We start from the raw sequence: 24,922 nt of genomic DNA, 5'->3' as shown, positions 1-24,922 counted from the left end.
TTTTGTAGTTCTGAGATTTTTGCAACCATCAAGGAGGGGTGTGGTAGCAGATTTACTTATAAGTCTGTGCCGAATCAAAGACTATAGTAAATAGCATGTACCTGGCTCACTGATGCAGAGGTTCTCAAATGGAATATATACTGTGCTTGCCAGACATCACAGACAGTAGAGCCCTTAAAACTTCTACGTGGAATGCAACATCCTTATTGCATCTTAGAACACTTGCCGAAGTAGTCAGCCCCTTCCTGCTCTGTATTTTCCAATGTTAAAGGAACGTATGTCATTATAGAATATTTGCAAAATAGAAGGAGAAGTGCAGATAATAACAATCAGTCAGAAGCATACTACAGGAAGATATGCCCTGTATATATAATAGATTGGTGTATTTTCTCCCAGTCCATCACTTTGATTAGGTTTTATCACAAGTTCTTGTCTCAAATCAAGTTGAGTGGGTGTAAGAAGCTAATTCGAAAGACAACTTATTTATTTTTTTAACATCTTTATTGGAGTATAATTGCTTTACAATGGTGAGTTAGTTTCTGCTGTATAACAAAGTGAATCAGCTATACCCATATATCCCCATATCTCCTCCCTCTTGCGTCTCCCTCCCACCCTCCCTATCCCACCCCTCTAGGTGGTCACAAAGCACCGAGCTGATCTCCCTGTGCTATGCAGCTGCTTCCCCCTAGCTATCTATTTTACATTTGGTAGTGTGTACATTACAATGCCACTCCCTCACTTCGTCCCAGTTTACCTGTATTGGTATTTTTGCCTTTTCAGGTTAAGTCTGGCGGGGGTAGGGGTGGGGAACGGGCAGGTGTCACGGATTTTTGAATCAGTAAAAGCTAGGATTCCGGAAATGCAAACAGTGGGTGGTGGGTGCTTCAGCCACCTAGTCTAAGTCAAAGGTGAAAAGAGCCGGGAAACCCGATGGGCTTGCACGTTCGTTGGGCTGCAGGTTTGTCCATCACACTCGCTCAGCCAATGAATGATGCCAGAAAGAAGAGCTGGGTGGGAGCGAAGCTCCTGGGCTGGGTGCATGGGCGTGAGAAGAGTTTTACGGGGTCTTCCTCGGTGCCTTCTAATCGGCGAGCTGTTTCCTTTGGCTGTGATTCAAGGCTGAGGTCAGCCGTTCCCTTCACTGACCCGAGCCCGACCGAAGAGGTCGTCACCTCCTCCGCGCTGCAGTCGTCCCCGCCTTCTCCTTTGTGAATTTTTGCCATCCTGAATTGGGGCACTGAGCGTCCAGGGTCTTCACTCTAAAAGTTTGTTCTTTTCCTGTAAGGTGGCAAACTCAGGTAAGAAGCGGTTTTCCTAAGCAACAGCAGAGACTGCTGAAGAGGTCAGGAAAGAAACTTGAGCTAAGTGAAGAAAGGGACCACACGGATAGTCAAATGATGCCAATGCCCCATTCTGACGGGGTCTAACGATACAGGTGTCCTTGCCCTCAAAAGGCTTCAGGGGTCAAGTGATAAGATAGAAGCTGAATTTGAAAAGGAATTGCACGCTCTTGTAAAAAGGATAAATCCTCACTTGATTAGATGTTCGTGCCCACCAGCGTAAGCATTAGGACAACCTGCAGTATAATAACTTCAACACACTTATGCATTACTTCAAATTTTATGTTTTGTGTTTTTTGTGGAGTATATCTTTTAAATTTAAAAATGAAATATTTAAGTATTAAAACTCATGGCATTTAGAAATATACTTCTTTTCAAGAGATCTGGAATACAACACATTCTCTAAAGCCTCTGTGTAGTTTAGTCCTTATGATGTCCTTTTATCATATAGCTTTTAGAGAGTAACTGGTAAAATTATCAGAACTCTTCACTGAAGCTAATATTTACTTGGGAAAAAAGTACTTTAAAGAGCCAATTCACGTGTGTGTTTTGCCTCACCTCAGAGGTAGGAAGGGTTTAAACCAACCTGGACCAGGTGTACCTTATTGCTGTGCTATAAATTATTTATTATGCTGTGGTACATTACAAAATTTTATCATTTGCATAAAGTAGCATAGAGTTAAGAATTTTTAATAACATTAATATCAAGTCTCCTAGATTACTTATGTTTTTGAATTTTGTGTGACAGAGGGATTTATAAAAACATAATGGAGCTGTTATTTCCTTCTGTGTTGCTAATAGACATTAGTGTTTGCAAGTGGTCTTCTCAACTTTTACTCATAAGTTATGTAAACTAAGGGGATTAAGTATATTTTCTTTGCAGTATGTGTCACTGAAAGTTATCACTTTATTATTTTATTACATCTTTTGATTATAAAATATGTTCATTATAGAAAATTTGGAAAATATACTGAAAAGTATAAAATTATTTTAAACAATTCTGCCTTCAAAGATAACCACATTTCGTATGAAAAGAAAATGTCTATATCTATCTTTATTAACATAACTACTATTCTACTCCTTTCACTTTTCACTTAATATATTTTGGAACCCTTTCTGTATCAGTGCATGTAAACTTCATTCTGTTTAACATAATATACCATAATGTATTTCATCAGTTTCTTATGGGCATTTAGGTTAGGAGCATCTTTTTCCAACTGATTGGTAATTGTAACCACCGTCTATGAATTAAGGAAAAATGTTGCATATAGTGAAATATTTTACCTTTGGATTTTGTTCAGTTGTTTTTTCTTTATTTCCTGTAGAAGTGTTTTAATGTTAATAAAGTCACATTTATCTTTTTTTCCCCATTACAGATTTTGGGTATTTAGTTTAGAAAGAGCTTTCCACACCAAGATCTTTTTTTTTTTTTTTTTGGAATTGCTCATATTTTCTTAGAGTACTCTTATAGTTTCATTTAAAGTTTTAATCTTTCTGGAATAAGTTTTATGTAAGGATTGAGGTAGCTATACCACTTTTTTTCCTCTCAATACAACTAATCAATTACTTTGACACCATTTATTGAATATTGAATAGCCAATGTAATTAATTGCTGCCTTTATTATATAATCCATTCCCTTATGTGTTTGGGCCTATTTCTGGACTGTTCTGTTCAGAAGTGTTATTCTTGTGCCAGTATAAATCTTCTAAAACAGAAATTTCTCATATATATTTTATTATCTGATAAGAAAAGTTCCTTATAAAACTTGTTTTTAAGATTTTTGGGGGGCATATTTTCACCTATTCATTTTCCCAGATGAACTGCAGTATCACTCTTTTTCAGTCTCCCTCCCTAAAGCCTATGGATATTTTGATTAGGGTTTGTTTGATTTTATAGATTCATTTACAGAGAATCAGGAATTTCGTATTATTCAGTCTTCTTATCCAAGGACAAGCTGTGTCTTTCCATTTAATCAAGTATTTTTAATATTTTTCAGTAGAATTGTAAAGTTTACCTATTAAAATAGGCTTTTTAAAAATATTCAGAACCTGTTCTTCAGTTTCTTCTTCCTTTGTCTACCTTTTGCTTATGCTGTTCTGCTACTTATTTTTAAATCATCTGTGCTTAGGTGTTGTCCCTTTTTTTCCAGCTTTGAATGGGGGCAACTGTTTGCTGAAGTGTGATGTGTGAAGAGGTAGGAGGAAATGAGCTTGAGCATCTCAGAAGCTTCAATTCAGGTTTGTCTCATATCATTGTTTCCAAATTGCTATATTTTCTGCTGGAGACCATTTTGGTCTTCAGTTTAGGCTATTCTCTCCTTTCTCAGCCCTCACGAGCACCAGCTTTGGATTGAGCAGGTCAGCATGACTCAGTGAAATGCCTTGAGTTAGAGGTATTCTGTGGCAGTCTTGTAGTTAATTTCTGCTCAGTGGACTGGCCAACATCTGTAGAGTTACTTGTTGCTTGTCTCTCTCCTCATACTGAAGCAGTTTCTAAAGGTTCTCAGAAAATGAAGATGATGTGCTGGTATAATTTCTCCTTAACTCCAGCTCCCCTTTTGTTCTGTGTTATGGAGCTGTTTCCATAAGGGGTCATTTCTTGCTGCTTTCGACGTCTGATGTCTGCCACAGTTCTAAGTCAGATGTTCAGAGCTTGAACACTTAAGGGAACAGCAAGCATTAGCTCAGAGTCCTGCTTTTTTTTTTTGTTTGTTCAAATTTCATTGTAAGTGGAAGAAATTATTTCCAATGTGTGGCTTGGGATTGTGGCTATTTCTTTGACTTGAAGATTATTTCTGCCTTTAATTTTTATTCTGATAATTCTGGTACATGGGCAGGATTGAAAATCACAGAGCAATGTAGAGAGGAATCTCCAAGAGGGGAGGGGCTGTGTCGTGTGCTCTGAATGTATTGACCTCAGAAAAACTCTTTCTGCAGCACAGCTATTAACAATTCTCCTAATTTATAGTGTTCCTGAAATACCAGTTTAGTGAATTTGGCCTTGGTCAAATAGGGAAATTAGCCCGACTTTGTCTATTGGTGAAAGCATCCTTAATCAACATGTACAAAAAATTTATTTTGAGATAAAGTGGCAAAAATAGTACAGAAAGTTGCAAAAATAGTACAGAAAGGTCCTGTGTACCCTCCATCCAGCTGCCCCTAATGTTAACACCTTACATGACTATAGTATAATACCCAAGCCAGGAAATTAACATTGGTATAATCTACAGACATCATTCAGGTTTTGCTAGATTTTACATGCATTCCTGTGTGTGTGTGTGTGTGTGTGTAGTTCTATGTCGTTTTATCACATATATAGATTCATGGAACTACCACTAAAGTCAAGATTCAAAACTGTTTCTTCTGTCCCTAAATTTGGACAACTGTTAATTTGTTCTCAAACTTGAAATGAAAAAATTATACAGATTGCTTTATAAATGGATTTATATAGCATGTAACCTTTTGAGAATGACCTGTTTTCACTCATCAAAATAACCTTACGATCCATCCAAGTTGTACCTGTATCAGTAGGTTGTTCTTTTTATTGCCGAGTAGTATTCCAGTGTATTAGTCACTGATCTATGACTCTTGTATAGAAGAGTAAAAACAGGTGGAAAGGAAACAGGACTGCCAGTGGCCAGAATCTCCCATAGGGACAGAAGAAGGAATTACAAGGTCCTTCTTCCTAAAATCTGAAAGTGAAATAGTATCAATAGAAAATGCTTTTGCAATGCTTACTATGCACTAGGACTATACAAATTATTATTCATGTAGTCCTTACTACTGTATTATTAATTAGGTACAATTATTATCTCTATTTAACAAATGGTGAGACTGAGGTACAGAGAGGTTAAGTAACTTGTCCAAGCTCACACACCAGTAAGTGACAAAGCCAGGCTTTATAGTTGGCAATCTGGCTCTAGTCCATGTGCTTAACTGCTCTATTATTCCACCTTTCTACCATGCTATACCACCTAGAGAAGCACTGTCTTTGTCCATACTCAAGACTAGATAAGGCCCAAGGGAAGCAGCAGAGAAGAAATAAGTACAACCTGGAAGAAAAGCAGATGCCTATCTACAGAGGAAAACTAAGACTCTCCACTTACCTAGCAGTGGTGCCCCTGAATCCACTTTGTAGCTCATGTCTGAGAAACCTTATCAAACTTTATAGCTTAGTGAGACCACTGGGTAAGGTTGAGCCCCTAGGTCATATCCATCATACACAGAGGTATCATGAGAACTGGTTTAGTAAATTTCTATTTCAATTAGATATAGGGCAATCCATTACTATTAAAGATTTCTTTTACCTTTCCAACTTCTTATATTTTTATCATTCCCTGTTTTCCTGTAGTTAGCAGCAATAAAGAGCCTTTAAATCAATAGGTGTAACAAGGGAAAAGAAGATGAAAAAGTGGTTTACTCCTAAGCATCCTTGAGCAGAACCCAGAGGAACATTTACAGGAATCGGGCAATATGGAGGATGAATGCACGGATTTGAAGTCTAATAGTCTTGGTATTGACTCCCACTTCTGTCACTTATTGGCTGTGTGACCTTATGCATGTTGCTTTGCCCCTCTAATCCTCATTTTTCCTATCTCTAAAATGGGGCTGTTACCTGGCTACTTGATAGAATTATTGTAAGGCGTAAATGAGATATTATTTATCAAGCACTTAGCAGAGTGTTTGGCATGCAGTGATAATTCAAATAATAATTTATTGATATAATTAGGATAACTGAGTTTTACTTGGTAATTCCAGGTAAAGTATCATGATACTAAAGATGTTGAAGTTGGTATTAACTCATCCAGGTTTGTTTGTCTTCAAGCAAGAAAATCCTCTTTCCTTCATGGATTTCATGTAACTGCTCCTGTTCTTTCTTGGATTTTCCTTCCCTAAATCAATAGCTCTGAACTGATTCCTGGTAAACACCTACCTGCCTGCATCCTCCCTATATCTTCAGTCTTTGAAGGTCAATTTGAATTTTTATCCATTCCTTCAAGGAGTCAGTACTCTACCAGTTTGTTGCCTGACCAAAAGTCTATGACATAAACTCTTTTCTTTAGTAATGCTGAATACAACTGGACCATTTCCAGACCCCAGACATACAAAATAGTTTGTAAGATAGTGATTTACACACTATTTCCAGTGTGGAATGCTTTCCTCACAACCTCCTCTAGTTTTGGCCAGGGTATTAACTGGGGACATACAAGTCAGATCAGTGGGGTTTTTTTGCCATGGTTTTTAACAATGTTCTTTTGGTCAGGAAATTCATTTATAAGAATTGCTTGCAGAAGTTTAAGAGAACACAAGAGGTGAAAGGCAATGAATGGCATAGCAGATGGCATCTACTTAAAACATTTACACTGCACCCCATAGGAAATGAAATTTGAAGAAAGTGAAAATCTTTCTTGTAATATTTACCTTAAACTGTCACCACTATTTACAACTTCAGGTAAAATATCCCAGTGTTAGAGCTGCTGAAATTGGTATTAACTCGCACCAGCTTGTCTTGCTTTAAGGGAAAATGTCCCTTTAAATACAATAAAAATAAGGATTATGGGAGTAAGATGCATTACTTACAATTATTTAGGTGTAATTCAAGTTTTAACAGAGTTTGTCAGTCTCTGGATTGAAAGACAAGTAAAAAATAATGCACCAGAACAAATAAATAACTTAAAAATTTTTCATTATTTTTAGGTAGGTTCAGGGTGCTAGGAAAACATTTTAACAAGTGTAATATACTTTTAAATATTGGAAAAGTTGGATTTTCACAACATAATAACTGTGTCAGCAGGTTGCCAATTAATTGTTGGAAATTCTTTTGCACGAAGACGACATCTGCAGTTAATTATGCTGAAGGGCTAGAGAAAGAATGTAGTTATTTAAAAAAAATTTGTATAGATGATGAGGCTTTACAGAAGTGAATCCTGACTTTTTCCAATTGAATCTATACTAAATGAACAATCTCTAAGCAGCACGAGGGAAAGTATCAGGAAATTTCTCTAGCTTAGGAATATCCCTGGTTGATTTTCTGAACAACTGTTTTGGAAATAAGTTAGGTCTTTTCAGATGTTATATTTAGGTTTGTTTAGCTTGTGTTATTAAATATTCCCACTAGTATAATTATTAGTGATTTCATGAGGAAGCAAAAACTCACAAATTGTATTGGCATACCTCAACTACCATAATATTTATATGTGAAAAGAATATTGTTTCATTTCACATAGAAACACTGATTTCATATTAAATATGGCTTAAATCTCTGTATTATCCTAATATTATCATCTTCTTTAGTAAACACAGCGTTTGTGTATAGTAAAGTGCAGTTGAGTCAAAGTTTTGTTACTCAGGGCAGATTAGCAAATTTTCACCCACCAAAAAAGTATTAAGTGATTTAAAGAAATACTAGAATTTGTTGATGTTTAAGATCCTTTCTTGGCCTCTCTTCTTTATCCAGCAACCTGATTTGTGATAATTTTCCTAAGGGTACCTTGTACCTAAGGAAAGGTAAGAGAGAGAATATTAGGTGACATTTGTCATCCAATTTTAGGATCTGTCTTGATAGTTCCTATTTAAAACCATACTAACACCATTTATAAGACAACGTATAAAAGGAGTGACAAACTTAGGAGAAAACTATTTGTAAAGGAAATGAATAAGCAATTCAGAAAAATACTTTTATATGTATATTAGTATTTTGGCTAATATATATGAAAAATGCTCGCCTACGCTACTAATAAAAAAGATGAAAATTAAAATAACAAGATACGCTATTTACCTGTTTTGTTGTCAAAAGTAAAATTTAAAAATTCCCATCATTGTTCTCATAATGTGAAGAAAAGGCCCAACCATGTACTGCAAGTGGAAAGGTATAATGGTACACATTTTTCAGGAGTGTGATTTGGCAGTACTTAATAAAAGCCTTTAAAATGTGCATACTCTTTGACCTAGCAAATCTTCAAGGAATTTATCTTAAGGAAATAATAGTGAACAAAAACATTTATAAGAGTGTTCATTTCGGTGTTGCTTACAATACTACTGAAATGTTTGAAACAATTTAAATGTCCAGAAAGAGGGGATTCAATTTATAAGCTATTGTTTATTCATACAGCTGAATAATGTAAAGGCATTTAAAGTAATAATGTAGATCTATGCTGACATTGAAACATAGCTAAGATAAATTGTTTAATGAAAAATGTCTCAAAACTATGGAAATGTATGCATATATATGTAAATTATGTGTAGTACACAAAAATATTGATACTGGTTATCTATATGTAATGGAGTTTTAGGTAATTTGTATTCATAATTTTTAGTATTCTAAATTTTATATAATGATCAGAATTTACTGTTGTGATCAGAAAAGATAGAGCAGGAGAAACAGGAACATTTTAGAATTTTAGACAATTATGTGGAGCTGTAGAGTCAGAAAACAAATAAGGAATTGTGAAGGTGCTATATAGGCACATATTTGTGCTATGCAATACTGGAAACTAACTTTTAAAATAATATATTAAAAGCATATGCACAAGGGTTGTTTCCTTCACAGTGGTCACCTTAAGAGCAAACACTTATTCCAATTATGCTGACACTAACAGAATGTTAAAGATGATCTACTTCCTCATTTCATAGGTGAGAAATCTTGGGCTCATTGCATCTAAATACTATCTAAGGTCACACAACAGCTAGGTAATGGGAGGTTCACAAAACCATGATGCTTTCCCTTTCCATTTTTTGGATAATTAACTATTACTATAAAACCAAGTTTTTCCAAACTCTCTGACCTTCAATGGCTGCTTTTCCCTTTAAATACCCAAATAACCTAGCCTCAGCCTTCCTTCTCTCATGTCACCTAACTAACCTAACCAAGTAACCTAGTCTCTGCCCAGTTTCCTTTCCCAAGTATTTCTAAGAAACGCTAGAGAATGCTTGGTTGTATGTTCCAAAAGTATGTCTGCTGGTCACTTATCAATTCTTTCTTAGGGCAAGTGCTTCAGACTTTTCCACTGGTCAGATTGTGCTGTCTTACAACTGCTTCTCCATGCTGCTGCCTCTTACCCCAATCCACACTACACTAAGAATTAAGACATCACAGTAAAAAGTAAATCCTTAAAACACAGTTCATATCTCACTCTTATGCTTAACAAAACTTTAGTGACGGTTTGGGACTAGCAGAAGAAAATTATCAGACAGAAAAAGGAAATTTTAAAACCAGCCATCAGAGATCCACTGTCTGTGCCTTTGCACAAGGGTCCCTGAATTACAGTCCTCCCTGACACCATACATGTTGCAAGCGCCAACTTTTTTCCCGCACTGGGGCCTCTTGACCCCCTCCTTCTTTACAGGTGACTAGTGTTCCCATTGTTCTTGGAGATTTGAGAAAAAAGGAGTATCTTCCTCTCTCCCAGTCAAAGGACTATTGTTTTCCCAATGGGAAAGTTGAAAAACTCATTTCCCTCAGCAGAAACTCCATCCTTGCCACAACTGGTCTAGCCACCATGTTCCAGATAAAATAATTTTAATAGCACATTTCTCAGTCTGGATTCTTTATGTGTATGTGGAGTATGTGAATTTCCTTCTGTGACCCAACAAAGGAGTTTTAATTGCAGGGCCTAAACCATCTTTTCAGCTGCTTCTTTTCCTCTCTGTCTATTTCAGTTTGTCTCTCACTTTTTCTAGTGTTCTACTTTCTCCATAACTTCGTCTATCTTCACTCCTCCTTCTCTTCTCTTTTCACATGTTCTCTTGCTTTTGGCTTCCTAGACAGATGATTCAGTCAATTTTGGCTTGGCTGCTCCTTTTCTGTCCCATTTTTTATGGTTAATGTATTGAATACTATAATCTGTAAAGATGAATTGGAAGTCTCAGATGGGGGATTCTTTTTACTTCTAAATTGGGTATGATAAATTTACTAATTAATCTGGTTCTAAAAATCTCAGATGAGGAGGTGACTATCCAACAGATATCAACTGTCCTCATAAAGATACAAAATAAACTAACAGTAGAACCCTCAGTGGCAGACAATGCCTGAAAAAATTCAAACATCCCCAGTATAGAAATCAAAATAGAGTATATTTTGATGTTGAACATAGTTCATACCTTCTTTTACATTCTTTACTTTAAGACTTCAAGTTCTCTTGTTAGTAATTGATAGGGTATGTTGTCTATAGTTGCTAAATAAGTGAAACAAGTCTATGACTTTTATTTTAAATTATACTAAAGTAAAAGGAACCCAGCTTTTTTTCCTCTCTACTCTCCCTTATTCCACTATACAAGATCACAGAGGAAAAATCAAGAATGTCTTTCCCTCCTCTAACCCTCAGAAGTTACTATTTTCTCTTCTATTCTTTTGGAAATAATAACTTTATTGAGAGATAATTTGCAAACATTACAATATACTTTTACGATATACAATTTAGTGGTTTTTGATATATTTACAGAGTTGTGTAACTATCACCATAATCAACATTTTTCATCACCACGTAAAGAAATCCTGTACCTACCAGTGGTCACTTCTTATTTCCCCCAGTTCTCCCTTCCTCCAGCCCTAGGCAACCACTAATCTACTACCTGTCTCTATAGGTTTTCCTATTCTGTTCTTCTTTCTGTTTTTATGAATTTACCTATTCTGAATATTTCATTTAAATGGAATAATGTAAAATGTGGCCTTTTGTGACTGGCTTCTTTCACTTACCATAATGTTTTCAAGGTTCATCCATATTGTATCATGTGTCAATATTTCACTCCTTTTAATGGCCAAATAATATTCCATTGTATAGGTATATCACATTTTGTTGTATAATGAGATGACATTTGGGTGTTTCCACTTTTGGCTATTATGAATAATGCTATTATTAACATTTATGTGGACATATGTTTTCATTTCTCTTGGGTATATATCTAGAAGTGGAACTGCTGGGTCACGTGATAACTCTGTTTAACCTTTTGAGGAGTTGCCAGACTGTTTTCAAAAATGAATGCATCATTTTACATTCCTACCAGCAATATATGAGGGATCCATTTCTCTATATCTTTACCAACAATTGTTATTATCTCTCTTCTTGATTCCAGCCATTCTAGAGAGTGTAAAGTTTTTAAATTTTTTATTGGAGTATAGTTGATTTACAATGTTGTGTTAGTTTCAGGTGTACAACCAAGTGAATCAGTTATACATATATCTACTCTTTTTTAGTTTATTTTCCCATATAGGCCATTACAGAGTATTGAGTAGAGTTCCCTGTGCTATACAGTAGGTCCTTATTAGTTATCAATTTTATATATAGTAGTGTGTATATGTCAATCCCAATCTCCTAATTTATTTCCCCTCCCTTTCCCCCCCGGTAACCATAAATTTGTTTTCTACATCTGTGACTCTAATATGTTTTTTTTTTGCTATACGCAGGCCTCTCACTGTTGTGGCCTCTCCCGTTGCGGAGCACAGGCTCCGGACGCACAGGCTCAGTGGCCATGGCCCACGGGCCCAGCCGCTCCGCGGCATGTGGGATCCTCCCAGACCGGGGCACGAACCCGCGTCCCCTGCATCGGCAGGTGGACTGCCAAACACTGCGCCACCAGGGAAGCCGTCTAATATGGTTTTGATTTGAATATCCTTGATGACTAACGATGTTGAGCCAGATCTAAAAGAAGACATAATTCTTGATTATTAATTGACTTTTAAGAGTGAAGGAGAGGAAAGAGTAAAAGATCTGCTTCCTTTTAATGATAATAAACATCGGTTCCAAAGCCAAATATAGATGGTTTGTATATATCTGCACTGCATTTTTAAAATCCCTGCCTCAGTACTATTTATGTGGCTAATTAAAAGTTGGGCATAAATAAGAGTCTTTACTCAGGACAAATCAAATAACATTCATTTTCTTTTCCTGAACACCATTTGCATTTTTCCTTAAGTTGAAGGATCTACTGCTTGGAAATCTCCTTAGACAGAAGGGAGCTGAATGACATGTCCCTCCTTTTTTCCTCTACTTTCTATACTCCAATTGTGTGCATCAGGTTTTTCTTGCTGCCATAACAAATTACTACAAATATAGCAGCTTAAAATAACACAAAATTATTATCTTATAGTTCTGTAGGTCAGAAGTCCAGTATGGGTTGCATTAGGCTAAAATCAACGTGTCAGTAGTGCTGGGTTCCTTTCTGGAGGGTCTAGGGGAAAATCATTTCCATTCTTTTTCAAATTCTTTCCCCAATTAGGTTGTTACAGAATATTGAGCAGAGTTCCCTGTGCTATATATTAGGTCCTTGTTGGTTATCCATTTTAAATATAGCAGTGTGTACATGTCAGTCCCAAACTCCCTAACTATCCCTCTACCCCGCCCATCCTGGTAACCATAAGTTCATTCTCTAAGTTTATGAGTCTGTTTCTGTTTTGTAAATAAGTTCATTTGTATAATTTTTTTATGGATTCTGCATATGATATTTCTCTTTCTCTGTCTGAGTTACTTCAGTCAGTGTGACAATCTCTAGGGCCATCCATGTTGCTGCAAATGACCCAATTTCATTCCTTTCTATGGCTGAGTAATATTCCATTGTATATATGTACTGCATCTTCTTTATCCATTCTTCTGTCATTGGGCATATAGATTACTTCCATGTCTTGGCTACTGTAAACAGCACTGCAATGAATATTACGGTGTATGTATTTTTTCGGACCATGTTTTTCTCTGGGTATGTGCCCAGGAGTGGGATTGGGAAGACTCATTCTTGGAAACAATATTTAAGGAGTATTTACCCATGCAACGCTACTGGGTCTGCTGCTCAGGTGATTATTATAAGGAGCTCTGTTGCAGCAGTTCTTTGTGGGGAAATATTTAATGTCAGGGCCTTAATGTCCTGAGCCATTATGTTACTGTTCTATCAGTCCACTGTTTCAATTTTTCTATTTAAAAAAAATTTTTTTTTTGGCTGCACTGCATGGCACGTGGGATCTTAGCTCCCCAACCAGGGATCGAACTTGTGCCCCCTGCAGTGGAAGTGTGGAGTCTTAACCATTGGACCGCCAGGGAAGTCCCTCAATTTCTCTAAACAACCATTTCCTGACTGCCCTAGAAGTGTTGTGTTAGGAGGATTAGTTCTAGCAATCACCACTCTAATGACTTATAACCATTAAGTTAACCTAGTCAGCCCAGTCAAATTGACATACAAAATTAATTTTGTATGTCAACTTGACTAAGTCAAGAGATGCCCAGATATTTGGTCAAAGATTATTCTGGCTGTGTCAGTAAAGATGTTTGGGGATGAGATTCACATTTGAATCTATAGACTGAGTAGAGCAGACTATCCTCTCTTATGTGTGTGGGCCTCATCCAATCAGTTGAAGGCCTGAATAGAACAAAAAGGCTGACCATCCTGCAAGTAAGAGGGAACTCCTGCCTCACTGCCTTGGAGCTGGGACATCAGTTTTTTCCTGCCTTTGAACTAGAACTAAAACATTGGCTCTACCTGGATGTCAAGCCTGCTAGCCTTTGGGCTGGAAATGCACCATCAGCTCTCCAGTTCTCAGGCCTTTGGACTTGGACAGAAACTACACCACTGGCTTTTCAGGGTCTCTAGCTTGCTGACTACAGATCTTGAGACTTGTCAGCCTCTAAATTAAGTCAATTTCTTATACTCAATCTCAATCTCTCTCTCTCTCTCTCTCTCTCTCTCTCTCTCTCTCTGTATATATATAGTTGACCTTGAACAATACAGATTTGACCTGTGTGGGGGTCTACTTATATGTGGATTTTTTTCAGTAGTAAATACTACAGTACTACACGATCCGATGTTGGCTGAATCTGCAGATGCAAAATCTCCGATACAGAGGGCCAACTACAAGTTATATGTAGAGTTTTGATGGCATGGAGGGTTGGCACCCTGAACTCCCACATTGTTAAAGGGTCAACTGTAAACACACACACACACACACACACACACATACACACACACAACTTTCTATTGGTTCTGTTTCTCTGGAGAACCCTGACCAGTACAAGTAGTATCCTCACTTTTCGTCACAGTAACTCTCCTTACCTCCACCTTGGGAACTTTTTTTTCCCCTCTCTTATAACTCTTATGCAACTTTTAACCACCCTTCTGATAGAGGCTAATCTCAGTGAGTCTTGGAGGGCCCACATTCCACACCCTTCTAAGGAAGGCTTTACTAAATATATATATATATATATATATATATATATATATATATATATATATATATATATATATATATATATTAAGGCTCCAGTCTTTGTACCACTACATAGGGAGTAGCCCTGCACTTACTGTTTATTTTGTGTTTTCCAGACAATTCCAATCTCTTTAACAATTTCTGGCCCCCTCTTGTATCTCCTGGCACCACAGTTGAAAGTCAACTCTAATTTAGCTGGCAGCTTTTCTTGCTGAAAAAGGATAAATAAACCACAAGTTTCATCATTGCCATGTTTTCTTCTCTGGTAGTGCCTCTGCTACACCTATATGTGAGAAGACTGGTTTTGGAGTTCAATAGACGTAAATTCAAGGCCAAGATGTGTGAGGCAATGTGTGTGGGGATTGTAACTATAATTGTAACTATAATTAGTACTAATGGTATTACTATCCAGTAGGAAAAGGAGATCAATGAAATTCTACCCCTATTCTTTCCAGCTGCTGCCTAGTCTCTAAGATATATTTTCTTAGTCCTGTATATGAAGTGATTCTCCGGAAAACTAGCTCATTTTGTTTCCCTCTACAGAGAACACGCACACAGATTGGCAAGGTTTGGGATGGTTTCAGTAAATGAAGTTAATCTTTTAGAACCTGTGGTGAATCTAGGTTAAAAAAAAAAGAATTATTTATGGTGTTAGAAGAAGCAATGATATTGATTATTCCAAAGTAAATGCCTAAAAGACTTTCTACATGAAAATTCTGATCAAATAATGAGGGAACTGTGAATGCACTTTTCCAAAGTAGACAGCTTTATCATTACCTGTTATAAAACAGCCCCCTGTCCTTGAGGAGCTTCTAAGCAAAGAGAAACTTATTAATGATATTTACATTCCAGTTGCTCAAGTAGATCACTGCCTGTATTTTTACAAAAGTCAAAATTCATGCATGGATAAGCTTTAATTTTTTTTCTTTGCATACACAGATGTATACTCTTTGCAAAATGTTAATACCTTTTTTACATTCTTCACTCCAGATTGACTCAGACCTGGGATTCAATTATGTACTGCTTCTCCAGTTTTTAGTTATTTTACCTTGGGCAAGGGAATCACTTTTAAAATTAGGGGATATATAGAATTATGGATCATGTCTCTGTCCATATTCTTTATACTATTTATTCACTTTTGCAGTGAAACTGTACATGTATACATAGAGGAAAATAACTTAGATCATTAAATTGAAACTATTGTGGGGCACTTGTTTGGAGGCAGAGAATTTACATTTTGGCAAAAAGACTAGAGTATTCATGAGGAATTAGTAGCTCAAATATTTCTAGACTTTTGGGTTCAAATGTATTTCCAGTTGTTATTTGAAAAAAAAATCAGTTTGACCACAACCGCCCCAAACAATGATTTAGGCCACCCACGTGAAAATACAGAAATGTTGTTATAGGAGATCTTCTGCAGGCAAGTAACATACCTGTTGAACAAAACGTTTTCATGAATATTTCATGAGAGATATGTTCTGTGTCAAAATATATTTTCTACCGTCTACTATCAACTCTGACTAAAGAATGTGGCCAGCAGGTCTTATTTTCTGTGACTCACTAAGAGGGTGGTGGCACTGTGGTTTTTATCTGTGGATTCTTGCCATCCTCAGGTTTGGGCTCTACCATTGCAAATCAAGATGGCTGAATATATTATTCCTGTCTTACTATCCAGTGTGCATCTCTGTGCAGATGTAGCTTAATAATATTAACAACAACATGTCTTCTCTAAATCCTTTAATACTTCCATGATGAGCATATTTCATGGAAGCGTTACATTTTATGGAATATACTGCAGGAAACGAATCTTCTCCTAGAAGCTGGGACTTAGGATCTTTTAAAAAGTCTCTGAAGTACAAATCTGCACAGAAATTTGTGTTCAAGTTGCAGATTTCCAGATTAGAAGCATGTCAGAAAAAACAAGTCCTGTCAAATATCACTTTGCCTTTTTTTCCCCCTTTAACCAGCTCTCTGCAAGTGACAAGCATTTTGTAAAGGGAAAAGTTTGATATTTAGAGAGAAACATTCATGGAGATACTTAGTGTGGAGGGAAAGGACTTTCAAGGCAGTAATTATTATCCAATTGAGTAAGTTCTGGCTTCTTTCACATGGCAGGGGTCACCAAGTACATTTATGAGAACATACACAGGCATTCTGGCATGGTGTTCTATATCTGTCAATGTCTCTGGAAGTCATAGTATTCTTATAATTTCTCTGTTGTAAACATTTCTTTCAATCTTGTTGACCCTTGGATCTGCACATGCAATTTTTTTAAGAACACTGGGTAATGTTTAATAAGACATAAAGGTTCCCTAAATATCAAGAGGAAATAGAGAGTACCTACTCTGATCCATAATGTATATTGGTACAAGAAAATTGTTCTCCATACTCCTGCTGAGGTTTTCTGCTGTTTTTATCTACTCTAGCAGTTAACATGGAATTGAATGCCTAGAATCTACAGGAAAGAGTACTTGACTGGCAGACACTTGATCCTGCCATGATTATGTTAGCTTGGCAAGATTTTAACCTCTGAGCACAGAGAATCATCCTTTATTAATCTGCTTCACATGAGTCTGCTAAGAAGGTGAAATTTCGTCTAGAATATCCTAGTTATCTACATTATTATTGATGTGAAAATCCCAGTATATTTGTATGAGTAGTAGAATGATACAGGGAAAATAAAGTGATATTATTTAGTGAGTGATCATTATATTTTATAACTTTAAGTCATCACTAACAACAGTTGATTTCATATTTGCATGGGAGGACATATAATACTGATGTGTGTTTCTGAATACTCATCTGGAAGTTGTCTCAAATTATTTCCTGAGAAATCCAGGCTTGAAACCTCACAATCATTTTGCCTGCTTCTCTTTCACAACCACCCCCCCAAACCAATGAATGAATTGCTAAACACATTCTAATATTTCCTTTATACCAACTCTCAAGTCTATTCCTTTCCTTCAAGGCACATAGACTTTAGAAGCTGACTGCCTGAATTTGAATTCCAACTTGGGCATTTACTAATTGCATAACCTTGGGTAAATAATTAACCTTTCTATATCTCAGTTTCTTTGTCTATAAAATGGAGTTAATAATGATGCTTGCTTCATGAGATGCTCACACTTCTGTATATCCCACAGAATATAGCCAGGTGTTGACTCTGCACAAATTTATTCAATGAATGAGTGCCTCTCTATCCAAATTTTAAAAAATGGACCATCTTAATTTAGTACCATGACCTGGGGATTAATGAACAAGGATTTTTTACTACTTGGCCTTAAATGTTACCCTGATTTGGTATAATATTCTACGTGGCTTGCATTTTTTTCTCTTTTTTAACAGAGTCAACAGAACCATCACAGCTGTAGTTATTTTTATTGCATACTTTCAAGGTGTCCAGTACAGTTAGACATTATGTGGAATATGGAAGAAGTGTATGCTGCAGTCCCTGTACTTAATGAGTTCAGCCTCTAATTAGGGAGGCAGGAAACAAATCCTATATGCATGAAAAGTTAAATAGCAATACAAAAATGTCTGAAGGATACATAAGAAACTGTTAGTGGTAATTACTTAAGTGAGGAAAGGAGGGGTTTACTGTTGATACGCTTTGTCGTACATTGTTATTACTGTTTCTGTACTGTTTGTTATTGATATTTAATGAAATTCCTGTAAAATCATCAAATTTAGTATTAAAATATGGCATATAAAATATAGTTTATGGTTAAATTCCATTTTTTAGCACAGAGTATAAGTACATTTCCAAAGAGGCAGTGAGCTTTATTTGCTATTTATATGGAAAACATTTGCAGAGTACTTCTCCAATACCATGAATGGGGCTGAAATAATTTGGACTCATCTTAACAGCACACACATACATCGTTGCCCATAATTCTTTTTATATCGCTAGAACACAAGCCTGTTAAATACTATATGACATTAAACTGTTTGATTTCTTTACATTTTCCTGAGATATATATGCATTTTAGGTTGACCAAGTTGAATTTAGCATGTTTAAACTACACACACACACATGCCCAAATTCCACTGCTAAGAGAGTAAGATATTAATAAACTTATTTATAATAGGAAGTAATATATTTAGACTAGATGTGACATCGATTTGTGAATTTAGAAAAGAAAAACCTACTTTGAAATCAGATTTAAAGATTCATTGCTTTAAAGTTTTGTCTTAAAAAATGTATATAAGATTTTAGTATTATACTGAAATAACTGAATTATATGAGGGATATAATGAATGCCTAGTATGACCCATACATTTAGTTCTACTCAAAAGGTATTTATTATTGTCTAATATGTGCTCATCTAACAATGGAGCACTTCCTATGTGCCAAGTTCTGTGCTAAGTGCTTAGCACTTCACCGCTTAGTACTTCACATGCTGTGTTAGTTAAATGGGATATATTGTGACACTACAGGCGGAAATAAGTATACAAGGCATGGATGGACTCAGGGTGCCAGAAGTATGACTTCATTTTCTATAATAACATGATCTCTGCTTCTTAGTCCCCATTCCATAGAGATAGTGGAAATGTAAACTCTTATGTTTAAGGTTCTATATCCTGTAGAGTTTATGTCATACTTTTAGGGTCTTAAACTGTACCAATATTTTAGCTGAGAGACTCTGGTCTTCAGATATTTGATCATACAGATACCACTGAGATGCCCATTATCCTAGCCTCAGTGACTGTCAGGTATGGAGGCAAACAGCTGATTTTGTTTGGACACAGGAATCTTTGCTGAAGGTTGATTTTTCTGTGCCAAGGGTCTCACACACCCCACAGCCATTCCTCTCCAGGACTTGTTACCATTCTTCTCTAGGATGTGTTACCTCTTTGACAGTGCTGATAGGAAGCAGAACTCAGGGTACCTCAGGCATCTTTCTCTCTCCTCCTCCAGACATTGAGGGTTTTTTTCCCCTAGGTTTGTATGTGTATGGCCAAACTTCAGAGGAACCCAGGAATCTCATTTGTTCAGTATAATATAGTAGCCAGATGCTCAGGCCCCAGAATCAGATAAGGTTCAAGTTCAAATTCCCATCTCCACCATTTACTGGCTGTATGACTTGGGGCGAGTTATCTTACCTCTCTGAATCCTCATCTTTAAATTGTAGATTTAAAAAATTCCTCTTTCATAGGGATGTTGTAAGGATATGAGATAATGCACACACATGAAAGGCCTGTTAAAGGTGGTATTCAGAGAATGGTAGCTATTCCAAGAAATATAAAGTAACCTCACCTCAAAAGATTGGAGACCACAAAATAGACCATGTCTGATTTTACCAAAGACTTTGAAGGACTCTAACAAGCTGGAAGTACTATTGAAAATAAGTTAAAGGCCCTGATCCTTTTTTACACTACTTTAAATTAGTGCTTTTAAGATGGTACAAATTACTTGATCTTCTTTTTTTTTAATTAATTTATTTTTATTTTGGCTGTGTTGGGTCTTTTTCTCTGTGCAAGTGCTTTCTCTAGTTGTGGCAAGTGGGGGCCACTCTTCATCACGGTCTGCGGGCCTCTCACTACGGTGGCCTCTCTTGTTGCGGAGCACAGGCTCCAGACTCGCAGGCTCAGTAGTTGTGACTCACAGCCCTAGTTGCTCCACGGCATGTGGGATCTTCCCAGACCAGGGCTGGAACCCGTGTCCCCTGCATTAGCAGGCAGATTCTCAACCACTGTGCCACCAGGGAAGCCCCCTTACTTGATCTTCTTACCTCAGTGTTTGATTTGCCTTCTGATTGATCCAGGCCCACGTGGTTGATGATAAAATTTTCAAGTTTGAAACTCCTCTGGCTTTTTTTTGTTTTTGATATGGACCATTTTTAAAGTCATTATTGAATTTGTTACAATATTGCTTCTGTTTTATGTTTTGTTTTTTTGCCTGTGAGGCATGTGGGATCTTAGCTCCCCCACCAGGGATCGAACCCACACCCCCTGCATTGGAAGGCGAAGTCTTAACCACTGGACTGCCAGGGAAGTCCCCAAAGCTCCTCTGGTCTTTAAGAAGAATTCTAATAGATTGACCAGGCTACTAGAAATTATCCTCCATTAACATGCTTGAAACAAAATATGTGGTTGTTAACAGGGTAATATGACTAGATTATGAATATCTGTAATAAAATCAATAAGCGAGGAATGGATATAGTGTACATCTTTCTGGTATGTTTTTACAAAGGCTAGAAAGAGGCTATAAATATTAAATCATTAAAGAAAGATGTACTTGTGCAGTTGTGTAAAAAGGCTAAGGGTTAGAGATGCGGTGGAGGCAGGGGTGGCGCTTGCCTCTCTGAGTAATGAAAACAAAAAAACAGGCCAGGGATTATTTTCTTTTCTGAGAGTTATATGTAAGATTATGTTTCATCCCTTCTTTGAATATACATGTTTCTTAATGCATATTCAAAGAAGCCATATGCTTAGAGGCATGCCAGTAAGACACGTTAGCTCAACTGCACATTCTAAATCGAAACCAAATCTCACTAAAGCAATATTCCCATATGAAGAGAATACCAGAGTGGTGAGGTCAGTTACTACTAAGTACCTTGCTGGCAGTTTATTTCAAAGACAGTAATCTTGTCATTAGAAACACTAATGTTAAGTATGTTAATGTGCTGATTGATGGCTTAAATGGTAAAAAAAAAAAAAAGTTACTATTAGTTGTTAAAGTCAATTTACTTTGACAAAGAACTGTTAAACATTGAGGTGAATTGAGATATAATCATATTTATTATTATTTCCTATTGTAACATATATCTTGAGTTTTGGCTGTTGAAAGTGAGGGAAGGGAGAGAAAGAAGAGTAAACTGCTGTTAATAAATGGATCGTTAGATGATGAGGAGTCCTATCCTTTGTCATTCACATGCTTTCAGATGCTTTTACTAACCATTCAAAATATTAACACTTCTCTAATAGATTATTATGGGGAAAGGATGGCTAAGAGAAGAGGGATGGAATGAAGATGGGAAGAAATATATTTTATAGATAATTAAAGCCTTTTGTTCTCCTTGGGGTGCTATTCTAAACAAAAATATGCTTCTGAGAGACTTGAGCATTAGGTCACCCAGATACATGCTTTCTAAAGTACCCTCTATACAACTTTTATTACCTCCGCCCATTTATAAGTATTTGTTCCCTATCATTCCCATAAGTTCATGAGGGCTGAGGTGGTTTCTTTTCTTACTCATTGTAACATTCCCAGATCCTACAATAGAGCCTGGAATGTAGGTGGTGGTCACAAATGAAAGTGAACTTTAGATAAACTAAGAAAGCTCGGAACTTAATCACGAAGCAGTTCCTTAATAACTGTATATAAGTTCTCTGGAATTTGGAGTTTATAACCAATCCCAGATCAAGCTAGTTCACTAACATAACATTATGGAAGTCCCTCTCCTGTATCTTTTAAAGTAAAAATAACTAATTTAATGAAAATGATAACAATAATGGTGAAGCATATTACATGCATTATCTCATTTGATGCTCACAACAATCCTGGAAGGAAAGTAATATTACCTCAATTTGACAGATGAGAAAATTGATATTTAGAGAAGGTAAGTTTTTACAATTAGATTGTAGGACAGCAGAGACTGAGCACTGAATCAGCACATCAACCTGATTCACTTTTCTTCATATGACAGCTTAACTGGATTTGAAGACCACTGTCCCAGCTTTCTTACCCCTCAAGGATTTTTTTCTCTCTCTTGTGTATTTTTTAGCAGAGGGAATTATGGAATAGTACATGTAGGATTTGTGCATTTCACTGTATGTAAATTTTACCTCAAAAGAAAAAAACTATAAACAAATATTGAACTCTAGTTAATGATCTACATGTTGGAGTATTTGGGGAAAGTGTACTGATATCTGCAACTTTAAAATACATAACAATAAGATGGAATGATGGATCTATAGAAGGATAGGTTGGTGGACAGATATAGGTTAAAGTAAGTATGGTAAAATGTTAATTGTAGAACCTAGGTGGGGGCTGTGTTGGTATTCACTAGAAAATTAAACTTTTCTTTATGTTTGATAATTTCTGTTAAAACATCGAAGAAAAATGCTTCTAAAATAGAGCTTAAAAACAAAATAAAATTCTCCAAAGCCATTTCACAACCAAAAACCATAAGCAGTGGTTAAATACACGAGCTCAAGAGTCAGCCAGACCTGAATTCAATTCTTGGTCTGTCACTTTCAAGCTGAATGACTGAGGAAGTGAGTTGATTTCCTTGAAGCTCCACTTCCTTATTTATAAAATAATGATAATGAGATCAAGCATCTAATTAAATAATTCACTTAGTACTGGCCTGGTATTCTATTATTCTATTAAGTGTATATCTAACTATAAAGTAAAAATAAGTATTTATGTCTACCTGCAAAATGTATAAGTAGTGAAGGGAGGATACAGGGAACTGGGGTTAAACCTAGAATAAATAGTCAATAGTAGACATAGATAGTAATATCCAATTAAAGAGGGTTCAACTGAATGTTTTAAGAAGATTTATTACCCAGACTTGACCCACCGTATCTTGGAGACCCTGCTAGTTATCCATGAGATGGCAATAAGGAAAAATGAAGTTAATATTAAACTGAGGTAGGACATTTGGTGACCAGAACTTAATGAGCACAGGAGATGAGCTAGAAGTGGAGAAGGTTAAAAAAATAAAAGACTAGTTCTCTTATGTAGTTAAGCCTGGCTCCCTTTTATTCCTCTGAGTCTTGAGAGGTGGTTTGAGTGCATTCTCCGATAGGTAAAAAAGTGAAAGAAGTTCTTATTACACTGCTACATTTCCCCAAGTGACTGTCTTTGTGTGGGATGACTGGGAATGAATCTTTTGGGCATTTTAGAGGGAAGAAATGTCTTCCTGTCTTCTGCACCTGAGTTCAGGAACAAGTGAGAGACGTGGAGAGCTAAGTGTCTATTAAGAACAAACACTGAAAGACAAGCCATGGCTTAAATATGCAGTCATAATGGAATTCTTAATATTTTTCTCTTGAGGAATATAAACTTAACTGACCCGTGCACTAGCACAGAGGGTCAGTTGAGGGTATTCACAATGTGTACCAATGCTCACCTTCACAGAAAAACACCAAGCATGCTCAGTTCCTTATCTTTAACTCACCAATCAGGGGAGTTGCTGCACATCTTCTGGGCTGAGTTAGTAAGGGAGTGAAGAGTGTGCTTTCTATGTTTCCCTCCTGCCACCTATGGACCCACAAGGCGTTGGGAATAAGGGTTCCTTTCCAGCTCTTTCTGATGGGTCTTGACTTAATTGTGCACTCCTCCACTCCAGATCACTGGCAGGGTTCAAGTCACAGGGTCTACCCCAGGCATGGAGTAGGTGCTTCTTAAATAGTTTATTCTTAAAACCACCCTGAGAGGTATGTAAGATATTTATTATTTTTTTCCATTTCACAAATGAGGTATTGGAAGGTGAAAGAGATTGAATGATGTTTTCAGTGGCAGGGTTGGAACAGAATCCTGGGTAATATTTTTATGCAAATTCATGAATTATGTAATTCCTTCAGTGTCCCACTGTCTCACTCACTCATTCACCACAGATTTTCACTTAAAAAAATAAATTTATTTATTTGTTTATTTATTTTGGCTGCATTGGGTCTTCGTTGCTGTGCATGGGCTTTCTCTAGTTGCGGTGAGTGGGGGCTGCTCTTTGTTGCAGTTTGCGGGCTTCTCATTGGAGTGGCTTCTGTTGTTGTGGAGCACAGGCTCTAGGTTCACAGGCTTCAGTAGTTGTGGCGCACGGGCTTAGCTGCTCCGTGGCATGTGGGATCTTCCTGGACCAGGACTCAAACTTGTGTCCCCTGCATTGGCAGGCAGATTCTTAACCACTGCGCCACCAGGGAAGTCCCTTCACTTGTTCATTTAGGTATTAATCACTTTTTATGTATCTGGCAAGGTATTATATACTAGATTTATTTTTGTATGTATTCCAATGCAGAAATCTGTTGTATTCATGTTTGTAACTTGAATATAGGCTATCCGTTTCCAATGCTTACTGAGTTATATTGTGTTTGGATTTTACAGACACTGATTTCACACTGGAAACTGAGATTTCACACTGTGGTGATTTTTCATGGCAACGCTTCTTAGGAATGGAAACATCAAAATATAAAATTAACAAATTATATTTTAGAAAAATTAGACGCTACAGAAAAGAATCACACCTTCCTATCATTTCTCTACCATGACCACTGTTATTTTTTTATTTAGTTCTTTCTGAAAACTAATACTGGTTAGGTCTCTCCTATGTACCAGGCCCTGTGTGAGGCCTTTTCATATTTTATTTGATTCATTGTTGTAATCCTTTTAATAATCTCCACGCTGAACAAAAATTTATTTCATTCTAAAAATTAATTGTATATTTAAAGT

The 24,922-nt window shown here is 36.6% G+C and overlaps 1 long non-coding RNA gene across 1 annotated transcript; it reads left to right on the top strand.

Moving 5' to 3' along the window:
- The first annotated feature begins 996 nt into the window (after positions 1-996).
- On the top strand, positions 997-14,475 carry LOC117196548 (uncharacterized). The gene is made up of 3 exons (XR_004476780.2): positions 997-1,298; positions 3,491-3,578; positions 11,743-14,475. It is a non-coding gene; the product is annotated as an uncharacterized LOC117196548 (long non-coding RNA).
- The last annotated feature ends 10,447 nt before the right edge of the window (positions 14,476-24,922 follow it).

This window comes from Orcinus orca, chromosome X (genome assembly GCF_937001465.1).
Source record: "Orcinus orca chromosome X, mOrcOrc1.1, whole genome shotgun sequence".
NCBI lineage: Eukaryota > Metazoa > Chordata > Mammalia > Artiodactyla > Delphinidae > Orcinus > Orcinus orca.
Note: the sequence above shows the minus strand (reverse complement) of the source record. Positions and strands in the feature narration are given on the sequence as shown.